The 19,656-nt window shown below is 40.9% G+C and overlaps 1 protein-coding gene across 4 annotated transcripts in view; it reads right to left on the bottom strand.

Moving 5' to 3' along the window:
* gpr4 (G protein-coupled receptor 4) overlaps positions 1-19,656 on the bottom strand; it is a 56,941-nt gene that overhangs the window by 14,166 nt on the left and 23,119 nt on the right. Inside the window, exon 1 of one of the 4 annotated variants that reach the window (XM_078930204.1) lies at positions 2,907-5,707. The exons of the other annotated variants lie outside the window; for them this stretch is intronic. The gene's annotated coding sequence lies outside the window, so the exon portion shown is untranslated. Of the gene's footprint in view, positions 1-2,906; positions 5,708-19,656 lie in introns of those variants that run through there. 4 annotated transcript variants of the gene reach the window in all.

The raw sequence follows: 19,656 nt of genomic DNA, 5'->3' as shown, positions 1-19,656 counted from the left end.
ATGTTGGATAACGCTGAGTCATGTTCCAGGATCACTTCTCTATTGGCTATTGCCTCCTAGGAAGGATGCTCTTCCTAACGGAGCGTTGGAGAATTTTCTCCATTTGGTTCCAGAGTGGAGAAGCAGACACTTTATACCATTTTACAAAAACCTAAACTAAACATCTGTCATGAATGGAACCAAATTAATGAACAATGGGAGAAAAACCAGAATCTATTCATTCATTTCTAGTGCAGTGGTCCCCAACCTCCAGGCCATGGACCGGTACCGGTCTGTGTGCAACTTGGTACCGGGCCTCAGAGAGAAAAATGCATACACTAACTTTTGATTATTTCCATTTAGTTTATCATCTGATACTGAGGGATGTTTTATTTAAAAAAAAACCAAACTACTGGATTCTGTTCACCACATGCTTCTGTCTTGACGCGTCACGTGACTTTAACCCTTGTGCCATCCTAGGCACTTTAATGTTGGGAGTTGGGTCATCTAGACCCACTAGACAGTTCTCTGAACCTTTTTTCTTCAATAGTTTGTGATCTTCACTGGTGTCCATGGATTACATGAAATCTTTCCACCTTTATCCACCTTTGTCATGGTAGGGAGAACACGTCAATGTAAGGGTGGGGTCATCTAAGATAGCACAAGGGTTTCGCAGCGGCTCTGACTGCTAATTTAGGCTAAAGCTAAAAAAAAACGTATTTGGAAAGTTTCTTTGGGGAGACAAGAGTCAGTGAGGAAACCAAAGAACAACCCGTCGACTTCAAAGAAACATAACGCTGCTGTTTACACACAAAACCAGTAGTCTTCCTCCAAACACGGATTTATTGAGATAATTGTTTTCACGTACCGGAAGCTTCTTGCTAGCCTCTCACGCGGCGACTGATTCCCAAACGTTTCACATTTGATGTTAGCACAAAAAATGTTCCTCTGTGCTAAAAAAAACACACAATGAATCAGGATTTATGTAAAAAACAAAGTGATAAATCTTTTTGCCCTGAAAGATGATCTGAGACTAAGTTGAGTTCTTAGATTCTATGGAGGAAACTCTTAAGTTGCTTTTATGGACTTTTTTTTACTAATCAGAAACAACTTCTACACATCAACTTTGTTTCATTGAACTTTCATTATGTATAAATAAAAAGAAAAGAATCTACTAATGTGTTCCTATTTTTTTGGACTAAATTTCTTCTAGTAGCATTTTAAATTTGAAAAATATGTTTTTCAGAAACCTGAAGCTTAAAAGTATTAAACGTAAACTTCGGCCTCATTCGAACCGGTCTGTGGCATTAAAAAGGTTGGAGACTACTACTCTAGTGAACCTTCCATCACCATCCAAGGAGGCCCACGGTGTTGTACACAACATCATATCAATAAATAATAATGATAAAACATAACAAATGATATAAACAATTAAACAAGAATTAAGAACCTCATAAAAGACCAGCTAGGTAGGAACTAAAGCCCAGTAGTGGAGGAACAGTTTAGCATAAACATACTACAAACAACTACAAATCTACTTAAAAATAACGCCATTATTATGGGGCAAATGTCAAAAGTAAACCAGAGGTTTCATTTCCCCCCTTTTTAATGTCTGACAATCGACCAGCAAAACACGTGAAATTTGTGACTGTAGAAAAAAACGTAGAAACGAGTCTGAAAAAAAAAAATCAATTATCGTGATATTTCATTTGGCGATACTTGTATCAATTTAAAATACTGTCAAGACAATTTTTATTTAATTATTTATGAGCGTCCTTTAGCGTCAGACTCTTTTTTTGACTCTGTTTTTCCACTTAGACCCCCAACCGCTAGTTGGTGGCACCGCACACTGAGCCTCTTTGAGCAGCTCTACACCACACCAAAACAACAAGATCTCACGAGAATCAGCTAGTTTTAAATGCTAAATGTTCAGTCAGTCTACAGTCTTTGTACATGTACTTTAGTTTTTGCTTGGGATGTGTACCGAACCGAAAGTCTGTGTCACGTCACTACCAGGACCATATAACAACACGGGTTGTGGTGCTTTGTAGTGGGCTCCAGATGAGAACGAGTGATGCCTGATATGTATCATGATATGTATTGTGATACTTATCGTATCGTGAAATGCATCGCAAGGCGTTTCATACTGCCAGACTCTTGCCAACACACACCTCTACAGCTCACCCATGGGTCGAAGTGTCCTTGAGCAGGGCACTAAACCCTGCATTGCTCCTGATGGTTTTAGGTTGGCACCAGTATTTGGCCGTGGAGCTGCCGTGTGTTTGAATGGGTGAATGGGACCGTGACTTTTAGGCACTTTGGGACTTCTAAAGAAGAAGTAAAATGTAAAGAAGTAAAATAAATATTATAGCCCACATAATGTACCTAAAGGTACCACATTTAGGTGTTAGTCTTGCTTACAATTTCTGACAATTTTTCTGAATAAAAGTCTAGAGCTCTTGCAGTTTGTTTCCACATTCTGCTCTCAATAAGTGTCATTCCATTCACCTGTGAGACTCAACTTTAGGGAAAAATAAAAACTCATTTGAACTCTACAAAAGTCAGAAAAACTTTTTTAAACCAGTTTTTGAATGTCGTGGTTGTAATTAACAGCTAAAAAATAAAGAAGTTAAACATCGTTTATTAATTCTGACTTTTAAACATGGCAGAAATTTCTCCCTTCTGCCACCAGCCTCCAGTGGTCTTTCAAGGAACTGCAGCATGTGGTATTACTGGGTTTACACCTACTTTATGGATGAGAGGTGGGGGCTTGGCGACAATAAAAGCCAGTGCTGGGGCGGATGGCATCATCATGCAGTGTTATGTTCTGGTAACAATAAAGTTATTTTAAAAAAACACATATTTGCACTAAAGTTAAAATTTAAAAAAGCTGAGAATCTATTTAAAATGTCTGCCTGTCTGTCTACCTGCAGGAAACGCTGACGAGAGGCGGCGGCGGCGGTCACGTTTCCCTGTTGCTCCAACCAAGTCTCCTGACAGGTGAGTCACAGCAGTCAGACTTCAGATGAGACGATCGGAGCAAACAGACCAGACGGTGTCATTGTGAGGCTTAGCGTCCTCCTGGGTAATCAGCTCTTGTGGTTCTTCTGCTGCGTGGCCTCTGGGTTCGGAGGCGAGTGTCGGCAGAGAACGTTCCAGGTTTGTCATCAGCTGGGATGGGAGCACATCTGGAATCAAGGCTCTTGTTGAGACTGAGGCTGAAACTTTCGGCCTCCGAGAGAAGGACAGTGGTCCAAACATAGACTGTAGCAAAGCTTCTCCGTTGTTTTCCTCCACCTTTCTGCATTTGACAGGATTCTGCTTTGGGGTAAAAATTCCTCACATGTTGCTCTTTTTAGACTTTTTTGTACATCCCATGATGGAGTCCCCCCACCCAATCTCTGCAGTGAGGGATGTGGTTCAGTGCTTCTCCACCAGGGGCACGAGCACAGAGAGGGTCAATGTATTCCAGCCCTGGTTACTGGTGTATAAGGATGGGTATTTACGGGTCCTCGGTGTCCTGGATCTCTGACTACTTGTCGGACAAGCCAAGTTTGTGTGGTTGGGCAGTGTCCTGTCTGATGTGATGATGAGTGGTGTTGGAGCCCCACAGGGCACTGTCCGCTCTCCTATCCTGTTCACTTTGTACACCAGTGACTTCCAGTACAACTCAGTCATGTCATCTCCAGAAGTTCTCTGACGACTCTGTGGTTGTCGGTTGCATCAACAGTGGGCTGGAGGAGGAGTACAGGGAACTTGTGGATACATTTGTGAGGTGGGCTGGAGTAAATCACCTGCAGCTTAATGTGGAAAAGACCAGGGAGATGGTGATGGACTTCAGGGAGAGACGACCAGCTTTCCAGCCACTCAGCATGTTGGGCAGGGATGTGGCAGAGGTAGAGGAGTACAAGTACCTCGGATTAACCATCGACAACAGACTGAGATGGAAGACCAACAGCACAGCTGTGTACAAGAAGGCCAGCAGCAGACTCTACTTCCTGAGGAGACTAAGGTCCTTCAATGTGTGCAGCACGATGATCAGGATTTTCTACCAGTCTGTTGTGGCCAGCACTCTGTTCTTCTTGGTGGTCTGCTGGGGGGGGCAGCATAGATGCCAGTGACACAAAGAGATTGAGCAAACTGATTAGAGCTGGCAATGTAATCGGGTGCCAAATGGACACATTTGAAGCTGTGATGGAGAAGAGCAGCGTTTTTCAACCAGTGTGCTGCACACTAGTGTGCCGTGGGGAAATTGCCCTCATTCACTGATCTAAAAACATTTCCCATCTCCAGCATATCAGCTCTGTGTTCACCCAAACAAACCCTGATAAAACACTGAATAGTTAGGAATATGAAAGATCATAAAATACTTTTTTCTTTGTGTTTATTTGATTCTATTAAAGACATCTTGATAAGAATGACGGTACCGCGATTTAGCTGCAGTATTAACTGTTTTCTGAAAAGTCCCGCCCCTTTAACTGTCTCCACCAATCATTCTTGGAGGCTTAATCACACGTCATCAGTCTGACCAATCAGAAGTGGTTAAAGTCTTCACTTCCTTGTTCCGATTTAGCTCGTAAAGTTTCTTAGTTCTAACAAAAATACCAGCTAAAGCTCGTCTTTAGCGGTGTCGCTTTCCACAGAATCCGGTGTCAGACCGTGGAACAAGTGAACAAAACAATGAAGCTCAGAGACGAGAGTATGTCTGCCATCACTACATCTCCCATGATGCATTCGGTTAAAGTGACAGCCTCTCAGCGCACAATAAGTCTTACTTTTTAAACGTCTTATACCACAACGAACAGAGATCAAACAGTTTTTAAATCTTTTAACTTAACTTTATTACATATTCTAAAAAAAAAAAAACAGCTGCAACTTCCAGCTTTTTCTGCCAAATTTATCACAAAAATGCATGCGCGATTGTGGAGGAGCAGTAGATCAATACAGACTATGAGTTTCTCCTTTTTTTTATTTTTGAATGCTGGTGTGCCGCGAGATTTTTGTCAAGGTTAAAGTGTGCCGTGGCTCAAAAAAGGTTGAAAAACACTGGAGTAGAGGACTTTGAACAAGCTTGCATCCATCATGGATAATCCTAAGCCTCCTCTCCATACTGTACTTGACGGTCAGCGGAGCGCCTTGTCCAAGAGGCTAAGGCAGCTTCACTGTCACACCAACCGCTGCCTTTCCTATCTCACTCCATTGGCCTTAACAACTCATCAACCTTTAGCCATAGATAAACTCATTTGATGTTTGTTTTTTCTAAAAGCTGTTTATCTGACTGATTCCTTCCCTGATTGTCACTCATTGTTTGTTTGTTTGTTATTGAGCCTGTCCACGGGAGCTGCAACAACCGAATTTCCCAAGCTGGGATCAATAAAGTATCTTTATCTTATCTTTTTTGGGAGGAATTAACATTATAATACACTTAAATACTCCAAAAAGTTGATTTTGCATGATACAGGTCTGTGGTCGGTGTGTTTGGGCGTGTCTGTCTGTCTTTGTCGTATGTTAGCGTTATAATGTCAAACTGTTTAATCTTGTTGTTTTCTGTTACGAGTATTGTTGAGTGGGGGATTGGATTCTTATAAGCATACGCTTCTTCCATTCCCCTTTCAAATCATATTTTCAAAGTCTTGTGTAGACTTATATTTTATTTTATGTAAATGTTGATTTGATTTGAAATAAATCTTGTACTACTTGTTAAATAATTCTTGTAACATCAAGGAAGTTTTTTTTTTTTTCTTAATAGTTGAATATAATGTGTTTTGTTTAAACTCATTTCCAGTCGGGGCTCCTTTTGGTATGATCAAGCCAAGCCTTGTTGACACAAACCAGGAAGTACCAAATGTTGCAGTTCCTCAAAGGAGCCACTGGAGGCAGGTGTCAAAAGTAGAGCAGTTCTCCATCGATTCTACTAAACAGCATAGTGTCAACAATGTCTTTGATGTCTACTTTTTTAATTTATAATATTTACAGTAAAAGCTTCTAAACAGTTTGTTGCGACTCCGCCCCCTTCTCTGTGCAGACTTTGGCTATGTCCAAATTCCTACTCACTATATATAGTGAGTCCCTATAAAGCGCGCTCGCCATTCTGTAGTGCTTTCCGAATCTACAATTCCAAAATGGAGTACCCTTGAAATTTCCCAGAAGTCTCTGCGAAAAACCAGTGTACATCGATGCTCACTAGATTGGCGAATATAGACCACAATGCATTGGGTTTGAACAATTTTTTTGCAAAAATAAAGTTATTTAATGTATTTTTCTAATAAACCATCTACGTTTTTATCTTCAGAAGACAGTGGACTCATAAAACATCAATTAGATTTTCACTTTGTGAAATCGATGACGTCATATTTGCCGTTTAAAAAAAAAAAGTACTGAGTATCCAGAATCCAGGGCACTCCTTATTGCCGCGCTATTTAGTTTTTAGTAGTTAGGGAGTAGGGGGCCTGAATGTCCCTTTCACTGCATCTCCCTGATTACCAAGAAACTGATCCGCGGTTGTAGCCACGTTGGGAGCAGCCGTCTGCAGCTTCACCCACCCTCCACCCCCCATGTAACTTGAGCGCGTTTGTTTCCGCCTCTGGACCGTGTCCACGTGAAGCAGCCAGATCACTGCCCATCACTCCCTCTGATGCATGGTTAGACGCGCATCGCATTCGGATCTACAGATTTTCGACGGAGCAACAAATCTACCAGGAGATGTCAGAGGTGCTAACTGGTGCATGGAGTGTTCCTGTACTGCAGCGGCACGTGTGGGAGTTCCACAAGAAGGGTTTGATCACCAAAAGCCTGCAGGAAGAAGCTAAAAGCAGCCATCTGGAGGCTGCAGAGCATGAAGAAGCAGACACTCAAAATATCTCAGAACATTGATCTTTAATCATTTCGCTCCTGTTTTTAACATCTTAAAAACAATTGTGTCGCGTCCTGAGATGCAGAACTCAGGACATATTTCATTTCCAGTCCAGAATGCTGCTGCAAGGCTTTTAACCAATTCATCCAAGTTTTAACACGTCAGTCACCCCGTTATTAATCCAGCTGCTCTGGCTCCCCATCCGCTACCGAGTGCATTTTAAACTCCTGGTTTTAACATACACAGCACTTAATAGCCAAGCACCGGTCTACTTAAAAGACCTTTTGCAGCCGTACACTCCCAGCAGGTCCCTGAGGTCATGTGACCAGGGTCTGCAGGTTGTTAAGAGAACCCGGTTAAAGACTAAAGGTGACAGAGCCTCTGCAGCAGTGGCTCCATCCCTCTGGAACTCCCTTCCTCTCAGCCTCAGATCTGCAGACTCAGTGTTTTCTTTTGAAAGTCAACCTGTTTGAAATTGCTTTTTCTTAATTATTTTTTATATCCTGTGTTTTATCGTGTTTTACTGTGAAGCACTTTGTGAATTTTATCTTGGAAGGTGCTATACAAATACAGTTTATTATTATTATTTATTTATTAATTATTATTTGTTCTGGAAACTGATCTGACAGGAGAGACTCCAGAATTTCTTTAATTTTTTTGTTTTATGAAAAAAAAAACATAACGCTATTTCCATACATCCGTTCACAATTTAGTTTTCATTTCCACCAACATTTTTTTTAGAAAAATTGATTTAGGTAACTGGTGATGTCAAATGATCAAAGGTGGAGCTTTTCTAAAAACACTTTCATGCATTCTCCCATTAGAATGAAGCTGAAAGCTTCATTTAGCAAACATTGGTTTGCTAAAGATCCATTCTGATTAACGGATGATGTTCCTGTGATGTCCTCACAGAAACATGGTGGACCTCAGAGCACCTCCATCTTTGACTGATCTGAGCCAAAACTCTTGGGTTCTGCTCCAGAACCTCTGAGATTTGGGTCATCATCCATCGTGCACCATTTATTTTTTCCACCAGACGAACTTTTGAGATGTCTCATAAACCTGTATGAGTCTGCAGGCCAGTTTCCTTTGGACATCCTTTTTATCAAGTCAGAAAGCCCTCGAGGAATCCAGGAGGTTCGTTTGACAGAAATAAGAAACTCAAGTGTACGTAAATACAGTGTTTTCTTGTTTACCGTGGGAGTTACGTTCTAAAAATTAACCAGCTATAAACAAAATCCATAAAATAGTTTATTTTTGTCTTAACAATGTTTCAAGGCTGTAAAGCTACACAATTTATACAATTTTCTGAGACTGACAACTTTTTCAAACTTTTCTCTGATGATGTAGAAACATCATCTTTGCAAACTGAAAGTATTCCGTGCAGGAAAAACGACACAGAGAAGATTGATTGACAATTGACAAGAGCCAATCAGGACGCAGAAGTTAATGTACTGTTATAAAAAACAATCCATATTGCACAAAAGAATCTGCAAAACCAGCGAAAGAAGAAAAAAAAATCAGACCGGACTTTGGACTTGCTGTTTATAAAGAAATAAATTAAAGTCATTAATATTCATGTCCCTGCTTAGCAGGGGGGCAACTTACTCAGATTACTTTTGGAGACTTAGAACAGATCTAAATAAAACAAAATAAAGTCCAGAATGATACATTTTTAAGTCTCTTTAAATGTTTTTCTTAGTTTATTTCACTGACGGAACCGACCCAAACAGCAGGACCCAAGCCCTGACCCAGTTGGTGGGTTGAGCTGAAGGAAAACCAAAAAGGCGTTGTAGTTACTGCTGGTGGGACCAAACAAACATGCCTCACTTAAAAATTTAATCAAGAACATTAAAATCAAGATCGGGGTCAGGTCAGGTAACTCTACCTCTGAATAGCCTATTACACTAGAAATTCGGTTCCTATACAATCCAATGAGAATTGGTATAAAATAAATGTATGTACAGTCTAGTTTTTTGATTTGCCGTGAATCCACCTCGATGGGCGGGTCCTATCAACTATCCACAATGTTCATCCCATCATCACTTTGGGTAAAGTAAGGATTCTTTCTGCCAAGGGGACAAACTCAGACAAAAAAAGGTTCCTCCCCCCTTACATTACCTTCCATCTATCTGTTCTACAGCCAAAGATCAGAACCTTCAAAGTTCTTGTGATCGCACCACTAGCACCAATATAGCCATTGGTACCAAAAAGATGAGAAGACTGCTTTTTCTTCTCTTGGGTTCGTGAGGCTGTCATCAAGCTTTTCACAATGAAGGTCAGAGTTTTTAGATCAGAACCTTTGTAGCTAACCTAAATGTACAGAAATGTTTCCATTTTCAGCTCAAAACGCTGCCTGAGCATCATCTGAACTCTCCAAAGTGCTTCTCTGAATCTCCAAAGGTCTGGCCGTAGACTTCAGAAGGTCACGGTAGACTTCTGCTCTGGTTGATGCTACATTCTAACATTATCTTTTGTAGACCTCCATCAGAGGATAGGCCGTACCTCAGGAGATGATATGAAGATCCAAAGACCCAACTGGGGTTCTGTCTTTTTAGAAAGTCGGTTCCGTTAAGCTCAGGTTCTCCCTTGTGTTCCTGATGTCACTGAAGATCGGGACACGACTTGACAGCGCGTATTCTCATCACGGATGGGTACTGTTTGGATTATATCCAGCCAAACGGGTACTTGTAAAATGGTTCTGGTGATTAAATGGACCTTGAACTGATGCTTCAAAATTAAAATGAACACTGATGTGTTAAATCACTGTAACAGGGTGAAGAAGAACACTTAAATGTTGAGATGCTCTGCATCTCTGATTTCACACACGCCAACTAAACATGGATTTCCCCGCTCATCGTCACGACGACGGTCTTTTCTTTGGAGCACGTCACTAATTCATCAGTTCAATTCCAATCTTTTGATGTGAGGTACAGCCAAGCTTCTGCATTTTGACTAAAGCTCCACCCACCCTCATGGCCCCACCCATTCTTATATGAGCCCGCCCACAGTTTTTACATCTGTACCAACTTGGCACCAAGTTTCGGTTCTCTTCCCTTATTTTCAGTCCCAGATGGTGAAGCTAATCAGCTTTTTCTGAGACGTTTAAGCTTGATTACTGACTAAACGGAGGGACTTGGCGTGGACGCCGTCTTCAAAAGGCAGCTGGCCATTCCTATTCCAGCCGTCTGTTAAAAACTAGACCCTCCAGAGAGGTTTTTACTCGTCTCTCCTTTGCTTTAGTGGACCAAACTAAACTTTAACACCTTTTTCTGAGACATGTAGCAGCTCTGACAGGCCTGCAGAGAAGATCGGATTAGGAGTGGAAACAGGAGAGGGAGGAGCTATTGTTCTAATCTAGGAGATGTTCTATGGTTGCCTCCTCTCTGCCTGCGCTGTTTATTGCTGCACGGTTCATCGGGGTGACGCTGAGGCTTTTCCCACCACACTTATGGGAGCTGACACTGAACTGCCCCCCCTCCTGTTTACAACTCGCCCTGATCGTCCGGCCCTCCGGGGCGCCAGTCTCTGGCCCCGAGCCGTGGAGACTGCAGGCGGAGCCAAAGACCCCGACGCTGCTGGCCGCTATGACTGACGCTCCAACTTTCTTGGTGGAAATATAGCCGGAGTTGTGACTCCGTTTAGAGAAATTGGCCTTTTAGATTCGTCAGCTACCTCAAAACAAAACAAAAAATAACAGCACTTACTGCTAGATTGTTCTAGCAGCTTTTTTTTTAGCTTCTTCCTAATGAACACCAACACTGAAACCACCAAAAATCTAAGAAGACATGTCGCTGTCACGCGCAAAGCCAGTGTGAGGATGACCACGAACTTGGAACCTTAACTCTCACTTTTGTGTTTTGAACCAGAAACTTCAGTCTGTTTTCTGATCTTCATGTCAAATAAAGACCCATTTGGAATACGAAACCTCTTTCTTCTTGCTGTGGAAGCTCCATAAAAGCCTCATGTACTCCTGAAGGTTTCTGGGATACCAGAGCATGCAGGCAGTTTTACGGAGAAGCATTTTCTTTAGACTTTGAGGAAAACATTTAGTGACAGTCAACAATAAAACTGTACATTCAATTTCCAACATCTTTGTATGAATCTGAAGAGAAATTCTCTGGGGGGGGGTTTTAAGCAGGAAGCTCAACAAACCGAAGCAGCAGAGTTGCTGAGCAAATAAAAAAAACAATAAATCTAGTTTTAGTTTTGTCATCAAGTCATTCAGATGTAGCCTAGCTTGTTATGTCCCTGCATCAGCGCTAAAGTCCCATAAAAGCTGTGGGACTGAAATCGTGGTGTGATCAGAGACCGAGCTCAGAATTACGACGAGGCTTCTTAGAAAGTTCAGCATGATGTTGGTTTTTCTGCGTCACTGCAGGCCTCATGGCAGACGATGCTGCTGTCATGATGTGCTGAGACGAAACCAGACACTAGACTGCAAAATAAAACACACTTTTAGAGAAGTTTAGATCATTTGCCGTGTAAATAAACTTGATTTGATTGTTGAATTAAACCTCAATATAAATATTGGTACAATGGCATTTTAAGGATTTAAGCTTTCAGTTGGAAAACCAACACAATCCTTTAAGAAAATCAAGTTTTGAAACATTTTTTTACAATTACTTTTCAAGATAAAAGTAATTTTAAATAAATGATTCAATTAATGCCCAGAATTAAGGAATTGCTGTAACTTTATAATACCGGAAATGTTAAGCAAACACACGGAAAGGCGCACGCTCTTTGGACTACAGTCGATCTCCAGCCGTTTATGCATTTGATGTAATTCATCTGGATGATGCTGAAGCTCAGAAAAGCAGCTCTGCACCGTTGAATTACAAGGATTTATGTAAAAGTTCTAATAGTTACGGTTAATTCCAGCAAGGTTAACACCGGAGCTAAAGCTTCAGTTAAAGTGTTACAGCTAGAGGTCTCCTTCTTTAAAAAGCAAACATTTGAAATTAGAATTGAACAGAATTGGACTCCGCCCACTTCTCCTCTTAAATTACTAAAAGAATATCAAAAACATCTTAAAGAATCTCAGGCCCTTTTTGATTCAATACCCAAGACCTGGGAAAAGTCTTGGGTATTGAAAAGCTGTGGATTAATATAAATTTACAACACACATATATATTTAGTAAAAGTGATGGATTTCTGAACAAACTGACTGCCACCTACAACTATGGAAGCGATTCTGTAGCATAATTAAAAATAAAAGTCAATATCAGAAATGATTTTTCATTTTCAAAATGAAGCTGCATTTTTTTTACTCAAAATTAAAATAAAAAAAAGCAATACGCCAAAATGCTTTTTCATTTTCTTCTTCAACTCTGCTTATTCTGTCACTTAATTAAAATGATATAGAAAATAGTATTTGACATTTCATTTTCAAAAAGTTCTCTGGTTAATGTGTAGCAAAATTCATTTAGAAATGTCTAATTTGACAATTAAAATGGATTAACAGAAATGCTTTTTCATTTTCAAAATGAAGCTGCATCAAATGACTCAAAAAGGAAAAATCAATATATAGTGGTGGATAAAGAACATCAGGATATATTATCAAGAATGTGTTAGAAAAAGGTATCACGAGCATGAATGGTTATTCTGACCAATAGAATGCCTGATTAATAACTGTTCATTGCACCATAGAAGTCGTTGAAGCCAGCAGTCAATGCAATGGGTATAACCCAGAAGACAGTCATGTAAATTCATAAGATCCAATTCCAACTAATAAATGCAGACAGTCTGTAAGGAATTAGCCCAAACAAACACTGTTTGCACTCAGAGTAAACATGAGATGAGGGTTAAGAGCAAAGAAGGAGCCAAGCTTTACCCACTGAAAACAGCAGAGTCATCAGAGACGCAGAGGAGAGGAAATCTGCCTGATCTAAAAAAAGAAACAAAAGCTGCTGAAGAGTTAAAGTGACACAGGAAACAAAAATCAGAAGAAAATAAAGGAAAATGGTTTGTATAGAAACAAAAGCTCCAAAGTTCAAAGCAGTAAAAGCATCAAGTTACAGTGTTTCTTCTGTATCTCCAGTTAATGAACAACATGGCATCTGATGGGATTATTTAGCATGACATGGAGACAGTCGGGATGGAGCTGGGAATGCGTGTTTGCCTGATGTTTGCAGAAATGTTTTTGGAAGTAAGGACAGCGCTGGAATCCTCTTACTTCTTGACTATGAAAGCATTTCAGCACCAATACCTAATGCTATTGTACATCAGTCCTTGAGAATCAAATGAAAGTAATACAAAGTAGTGAAATCACAGTAAAGGTATCTGTTTAAAATACATAAGGTTTATAAATGTTACCTTTAGAAACACCAGTTTGGCATGAAATCCGATTTTTAAAAAGACTAAACTTCTTTATTCTGATTCTTGAACAAAAGACGATGCTGACTGCAAAGAAAAGTGCATCCTCTTTCGGGACATGGGAAAGTACATTAAAATATGTCATCCATCCATCCATCCATCCATCCATCCATCCATCCATCCATCTTCTTCCCCACATCCAGGATTGGGTTGCAGGGGCAGCAATCTAACCAAAGTTGCCCAGACTTCCCTCCAACTTTCTCCAGCTCTTCTGGGGGGACCTGAGGCAGTTCCAGGCCAGCCTAGAGACGTGGTCTCCCCAGCGTTGCCTAGGTCTACTCTGTGGTCTCCACCTAGTGGGACATGCCCGGAACACCTCCCCAATCTGGACCAGATTCCCAAACCACCTAAACTGGCTCCCCTCAGCGTGGAGGAACAGCAGCTATCCTCCAAGCTCCTTGCCCTATCTCTAGGGAAGTGTCCAGTCGCCCTGTGGAGGAAGCTCATTCCTGCTGCTTGTATCCTGGACCTCATTCTTTTGGCCATGACCCAGAGTTCACGACTTCCAAAAAATTGTTACAACCTAGAATTTCCTTCCTTTTATTGAAAACTTTTTTCCAAACACACTGTTTTGACCTTCTTGTCTCCGTATTTAAGACCGGTTGAGGTCTTAAATACCTCAACCTGGCCTCTAAGATTGTCCAACATGCCTTGTTTTCCACTTGCTGGTGGTTGGATGTCTTCAAAGGCTGTCTCTGGAATCACCTAATCCATGTAACCAACAGGAAAACTTAGAGATCCAGGGCTGGAAACCTATTTTATTTAAACAAACTGGGTCTTTGTTCCTCAAGCTGTTCATGTGTGACTTCTAAAGAAGTCTGACCTGATAGAGCCTGAGATGCTTGGAGGGACTTTTCTGAAACATTTCCTCTCGGAGCCTCTGTGGTTCTCAACTTAAACGCCATCTTCTCACTGATTTGGAGTCTGGAAATGTCTTTACTTGGCAATAAAAAACAAAACAAACTGCAGTTGTATAGTTCTACCTGCTGGTTCTCAAAGCTTTTTCCATCTGCTTATCTTCTTCTCTTATACATATACATGTACCCGTATTTACACATCGATAACAGAACAACCACAACCCTTAACCAAAAATCCCACAAAAGCAACCAAGAGCCCAGTGTCTTTTTCCAAAGATGCTTAATAATCTGACTGATATCAAACCACTAACCCAATTGCCAGGAGACCACTGCTCCCTGATGCAGTCTGCTACAAACCTGTCACCTCTGCAATGTGTCTCACCTTTCTTAACTGGTTACCGAGCATCACATCCTGTCATCCTTGGTTCTAAACCTGCCTCATTTGTCTGGCCGGCACCTGACCCGATTTCAGCTCAGTCGTGGGTTTTGTTTGACCCTCTATGGCTGCAACCGGATCTGTGCGTTCTCCCTGCCTCTGCCTGAGAGTCTGGCTCTGTTCGGCTCCTGGATTCTGTTTCATCTGCTAAACTCCTGCTTGGAACTCGACTGTTGCATATGACCTGTGATGACCAGGCACTTATGAACTAGACTGAAAGTGGATTAAAGGCGCTGAGAGTGAGGAAGACTGTTTGTTTTTGCTGTAGATACTTCATGTTTGCCTTAGTCTGACAAACCTTCACAGAATTCAGAGGCTTCCGAGTCTCTGGAGGGTCACACGATCAACATCCTGTCAGCCATCAACCCTCTGACCACACAGAGGAAAAGCCTCTCCCGTCTGACTAAAAGGTCTGCTTTGGAGTCTTCTTCTTTTATGCTCCTTCACATTTGTGTTCACACCAAAGTCTCCTTGTTTTGAATTGGCACTAATTACACTCTTGAACATCTACAATTATCAAGACTTTCTGGTAGAACTCAGATTGAATGACTCCATCACTATAAGCAAAGCAGTTCCACACAATCACACTACCACCACCATGCTTGACTATTGCTCTGGTGTTCTTAGTTTTACTGTAGATATAAAGAAAAGCACAGAAACTCCCTCTTTTGTCTATTTGTCCAAACATTTGGGGGATAATCCAGATCTTTCTTTGTGGTCTTGATGCTCAGCAGTGTGTTCTCCCTAAAGTGTCCATGAATGTCTACTGATTCAGGTGAGGTTTGCACTGCTTCTTTTTGAGTTCTGGATGTTTTTGTTCTGTTGTTCCATGAGAAGTTCTCCACTGATCCAGCTTCTCTCCATGTGTGGATGATGACTTTTACTGTGGTTTCACTGCGGCGTCCTAAAGCTGCAGGAATGTCTTAGATAGAAATCCGTCTGACTTTGTTTCATATCTGATCTTGAATTTCTTTAGATGGCAGCACAATAAGTTTCCTTCAGAGCTGGATCTGATTCACTTCATCGAGAGTTTCTGTTTACAGCAACTGAGGAACCGAGTCTGGGTTTATAGGCGTCATAGGAGTCTAATAATTCTGCAAACCGCATTTTTAAAACAGACTAACTGCTTTTATGTTTGAATAACCAGTAAACTTATTAAAATATTGGATGCAGGAGGATATTAACGCAATGTTGATGTTGGCAGATACCTGTATGAAGAGGTAAGTGTGGACATGGTTATGGAAGTTTCTGTTAAGTCCGAAACAGTTCTTTTGCACCAAAGTCTGCAGCCAAGTCTGCAGTCAATCCTGCAGCCGAGCCTGCAACCAATTTTGCAACTGAAATTGCAACCGAACATGCCGACTGCGTTTTCAAACCTCACAGGCAGACTGGCAGACTTTGTAGTGATTGTAAAGCATCAGGCATTTTTGTATTTTACACTAAAATTGTATTATTAACTCTAAAAACAAAGATAGACCGCATATTATATCTGTAACAAAGAAAAGGAAAAGTTTCCTTATATAAAAACAAATACAGAATCCAACATTGTGTATTCCTGCTTTTAAGCCAAAGACATTAAAACAATGCATCGGCTCAGATGTTAACAGAACGAACAACAATAAGGACTTTTTTCTGATTCTTTTACTGCTGGTAATAAAGTTCCTCCATTAAACCATGAGCTGTAAAAAGATGTTTGTGTCAAACAAACATCTGCTGAGCGTAAAGTGTCATTTCCATGTTGAAACAGAGAGAAAACGTTGCTGGCATGAGGGGTTGAAAGCTCGCTGCAAGTATTTCCATCACCAGCCAGAGGCTGACGGGAGAAAACAAAGCCGTCATATCAGGGAAAACAGTAATCAGAGCGGGACGTGCTGTTTGTCACGACACGGTCCGAACGAGGCAGCTGTCATCGGCGCTCGCGTTGAACAAGACGATAACGCAGCAGAGGATGACACCGGAGAGAAAGCGCATGATTACAGCGCGCAGCCTGTCATCAGCCGGCGGCCCGAGTCATCAGGCTGGAGCTGTCGTCACCTGGATGTTTGTGAGTCTTTTCCAGAAACCAACACCGAGATGCAGCGAATCCTCGGACCCAGTCCTGCTGCTGAAAACAAGCTTTCAGATCAAACCAAGGCTCTTCCAGAACCTTCAGTGTCGTTTTCTATAACACAAAACCTCATGTTTGCCCTCAGCTTCTGTCAACAACTTAATAAGTTATCCCAATAAATCTGATTTAAAACTATTCAATCAGTGAACCAATCAAAATGTACTTTACAAGAGGTTCACAGGTTTAGAAAAAAACAATAAAAAAGCCAATAAAACTATACCAACAATAAAAGAATCAAGAGATGAAGCAACAACTACATTTCAAGGAATCCACAAAGTTACGCGTTATTTGACAACAGGATTTTCATCATCATCAGGTTCATTCAGACGCACAGAGAGCTTTAAACTCAAAGTTTGGATGGTTGACATGACGACCTGTTTAAAAAGGCGGAGTCGCTCAGCCCGATTGATAACATTTTTGAAATGTGCCCATCATTTTAGATGAGTTTGTCAGTCGGATGGCCAGGGGTTCAAGTCCCAGTTAAAATAGTCATCAAGTCCTTTGGCAAGAAACCTAACCCAAAATCTGGTTTGTACAAATAATCTGTACATTGGTTAAAGCTTCTGCTAAATGCTTGTTTATAAATGTTAGCTATTAGTCACTTAAACTTTTCAAAGCCCCACCTGGACATCCTTTAGAGCCAAGCATGGAGCTTGTGGCCCGCCCAGCTTGTTTTCTACGTCACAATACCATATTTTTAAGTGCAGTCTGTGAGCTAGTTAGCAAATTAGTATAGTTTGCGCACAAGTTAGCATTTTGTGCACACAAATTAGTATGTTGTGAACACAAGTTAGCACATTAGTATCTTGTGCACACAAGTTAGCATTTTGTACTCACACGTTAGCAAATTAGTGTTTGTTGTTAGCTTATTACACGCACAAGTTAGCATCTTGTGTGCACAAACATGTGGACAAGATGCTATTTTTTGTTGTAATGTCATATCCAGGGATCTGTAGTTTTTATCTGTTGGGCTGTAGCAGATTTTAAGGCAACAAGCGCAAACAAAGGGGGCGTGGTCACAACACGGTGAGCTTCGATCCCCCCAGCTGCGTTGAACCAAACACCAGTTGCAGCGAAATCCTTTCCGTGCCGTCATACTCTGAGGGAACAGTGGATAACGCTTGTTTTTTTTTTTCCTGGTGTTGCCTGAGGATCGCCCCGTTAACACCCTCTTTCTGTCTACTGCGTTATCGAGCCCCTGGAGAGCAGATGTGAAGGTGTCTGTCATATCACGGCACAGCACGTCAACACTCATCGGTCCCTGCAGCGTGACGCGTCCCTCCCCCATGTTCTCTTAGAACGGATCGCAGTTATTTAACGTAAAGTTTAAATTAAGTGACTCTGATTTTTCTTCATGCCTGTTTTTTATTAATACATGAAGACATAATTTTGCTGTAGTCTTTAAAAAAATGTTCTACTTTATGATTTATTTCTTTGTATTTTCCTTTTGCTAAAACCTGCAGAACAATTTGCAGAAAGAACTTGTTCATGTTTGTGAATTGGATGATAGTGATCTAGAATGAATGGAGAGACTTGGGCTGTAACAATTGTTCTGTTTGATGTTTCTTGGTTTTTGTGTGGCGCCTTCAGGATGAATAAGAGCTTGATAAATATACGAAACTAAATCGAATTTTAAACAAACTTTTAAAAAAGGGAGGGGCTGATTGAAGTTTCAATAATAGCTGCATAACTGTCTGGAAAGTCATTTTGAGTTAGAAACTGCAGCTCTGTCCAAGTGAAAACCCCACAGTGGAGTAAGGACCGTGTCCTTTGGTTCGCTTCGTCTGCTTTCAGTTCCGTTTTCTTGATTCTTGTCATGTTCTGATTTCAGGTTTTTCTTCGCACTGGTTCAGGTTATCAACCATCCTCAGTTGTTCTAATGAAAGTGAATTGTTCTTAGTGATTGTTAGAAGCTAGGAAATCGGGATTGTCTGACGGCAACGAAACAAGATGGACGCATAGTGGTGAGCTCCGATTACTCGACAAAACTCCATTGAATCGAATATGTCAGGAGGCAAAACCTCGAGGAGACGGAAAAATACAGGCAAAACACAACAAAACTGTGAAAACGAGGAAGACCACGGAGAAGAAGCCATGTTAGCAAAAAATGCAGCAGCTAGCCCCGATCAACACACGAGCCCCACGAGCCATCAGACTGCACAACACTCTGTGTTGAGAGCTTTTACTCTTGCTTCTGATTTTGATTAAGCTGAATTTCTGGGAAACTTGACATTTTTTTAGGAATTGTTCATACTTGCTTTTATTCTTTTTATCCTTTTATATTTTTATCTATTTATTGTGTTTTTATCTGTTTTAGGAATGATTATGCTTTTAAGAATGGGCAGCTGGCCACTTAAAATTTCCTTCGGGATTATTAAAGTCTATCTATCTATCTATCTATCTATCTATCTATCTATCCATCTATCTATCTATCTATCTATCTATCTATCTATCTAACAGGTTCTGCTCCAAGCGCTAACCTCACTCTCGAAAGACCTGAAGGACTTCAAACATGACATCAAACAAAAGCTTGCCGAACTCAAAAATGAAGTCATGAAGAACTTGAAAGACGACCTTTCGGATTTTAAAGAAGATATTCTTCAAAAACTGTGGGTTTCACTAGGGAGGGGCCCAAGCAGAAATTGGCACTTTACCCTCTACCCACCAACAGGGACCCAAAAGGATGGATAAGCCACATTGTTCAGGGTTTGTTTGTTGTAAAATAGTTCAGGTTTATGTTCTGTATTGGATTGCCTTTCAAACATCTCAATATCCATGGTAATGGAAGGAATTAAGATACTGTCGTTAAATATTAACGGTCTGAATAACCCAATAAAACGGTATAAAATTATGACTGCTTTGAGGAAGGATAAAACACAAATGTTATACCTTCAGGAAACCCACCTATCAACACAACAAAATAAGGAACTAAAGAAATTTGGATATTCTGAATCTTTTTATAGTTCATTTCAACATGGGTGCAGCAGAGGGGTGGCTATACTTATCCCCAATATGATAAAGTTTGAATATTTCAACCACATCTCGGATA

This window comes from Oryzias latipes, chromosome 13 (assembly GCF_053564925.1).
Source record: "Oryzias latipes strain Hd-rR chromosome 13, Olatipes_Hd-rR_3.1".
Classification (NCBI taxonomy): Eukaryota; Metazoa; Chordata; class Actinopteri; order Beloniformes; family Adrianichthyidae; genus Oryzias; species Oryzias latipes.
Note: the sequence above shows the minus strand (reverse complement) of the source record. Positions and strands in the feature narration are given on the sequence as shown.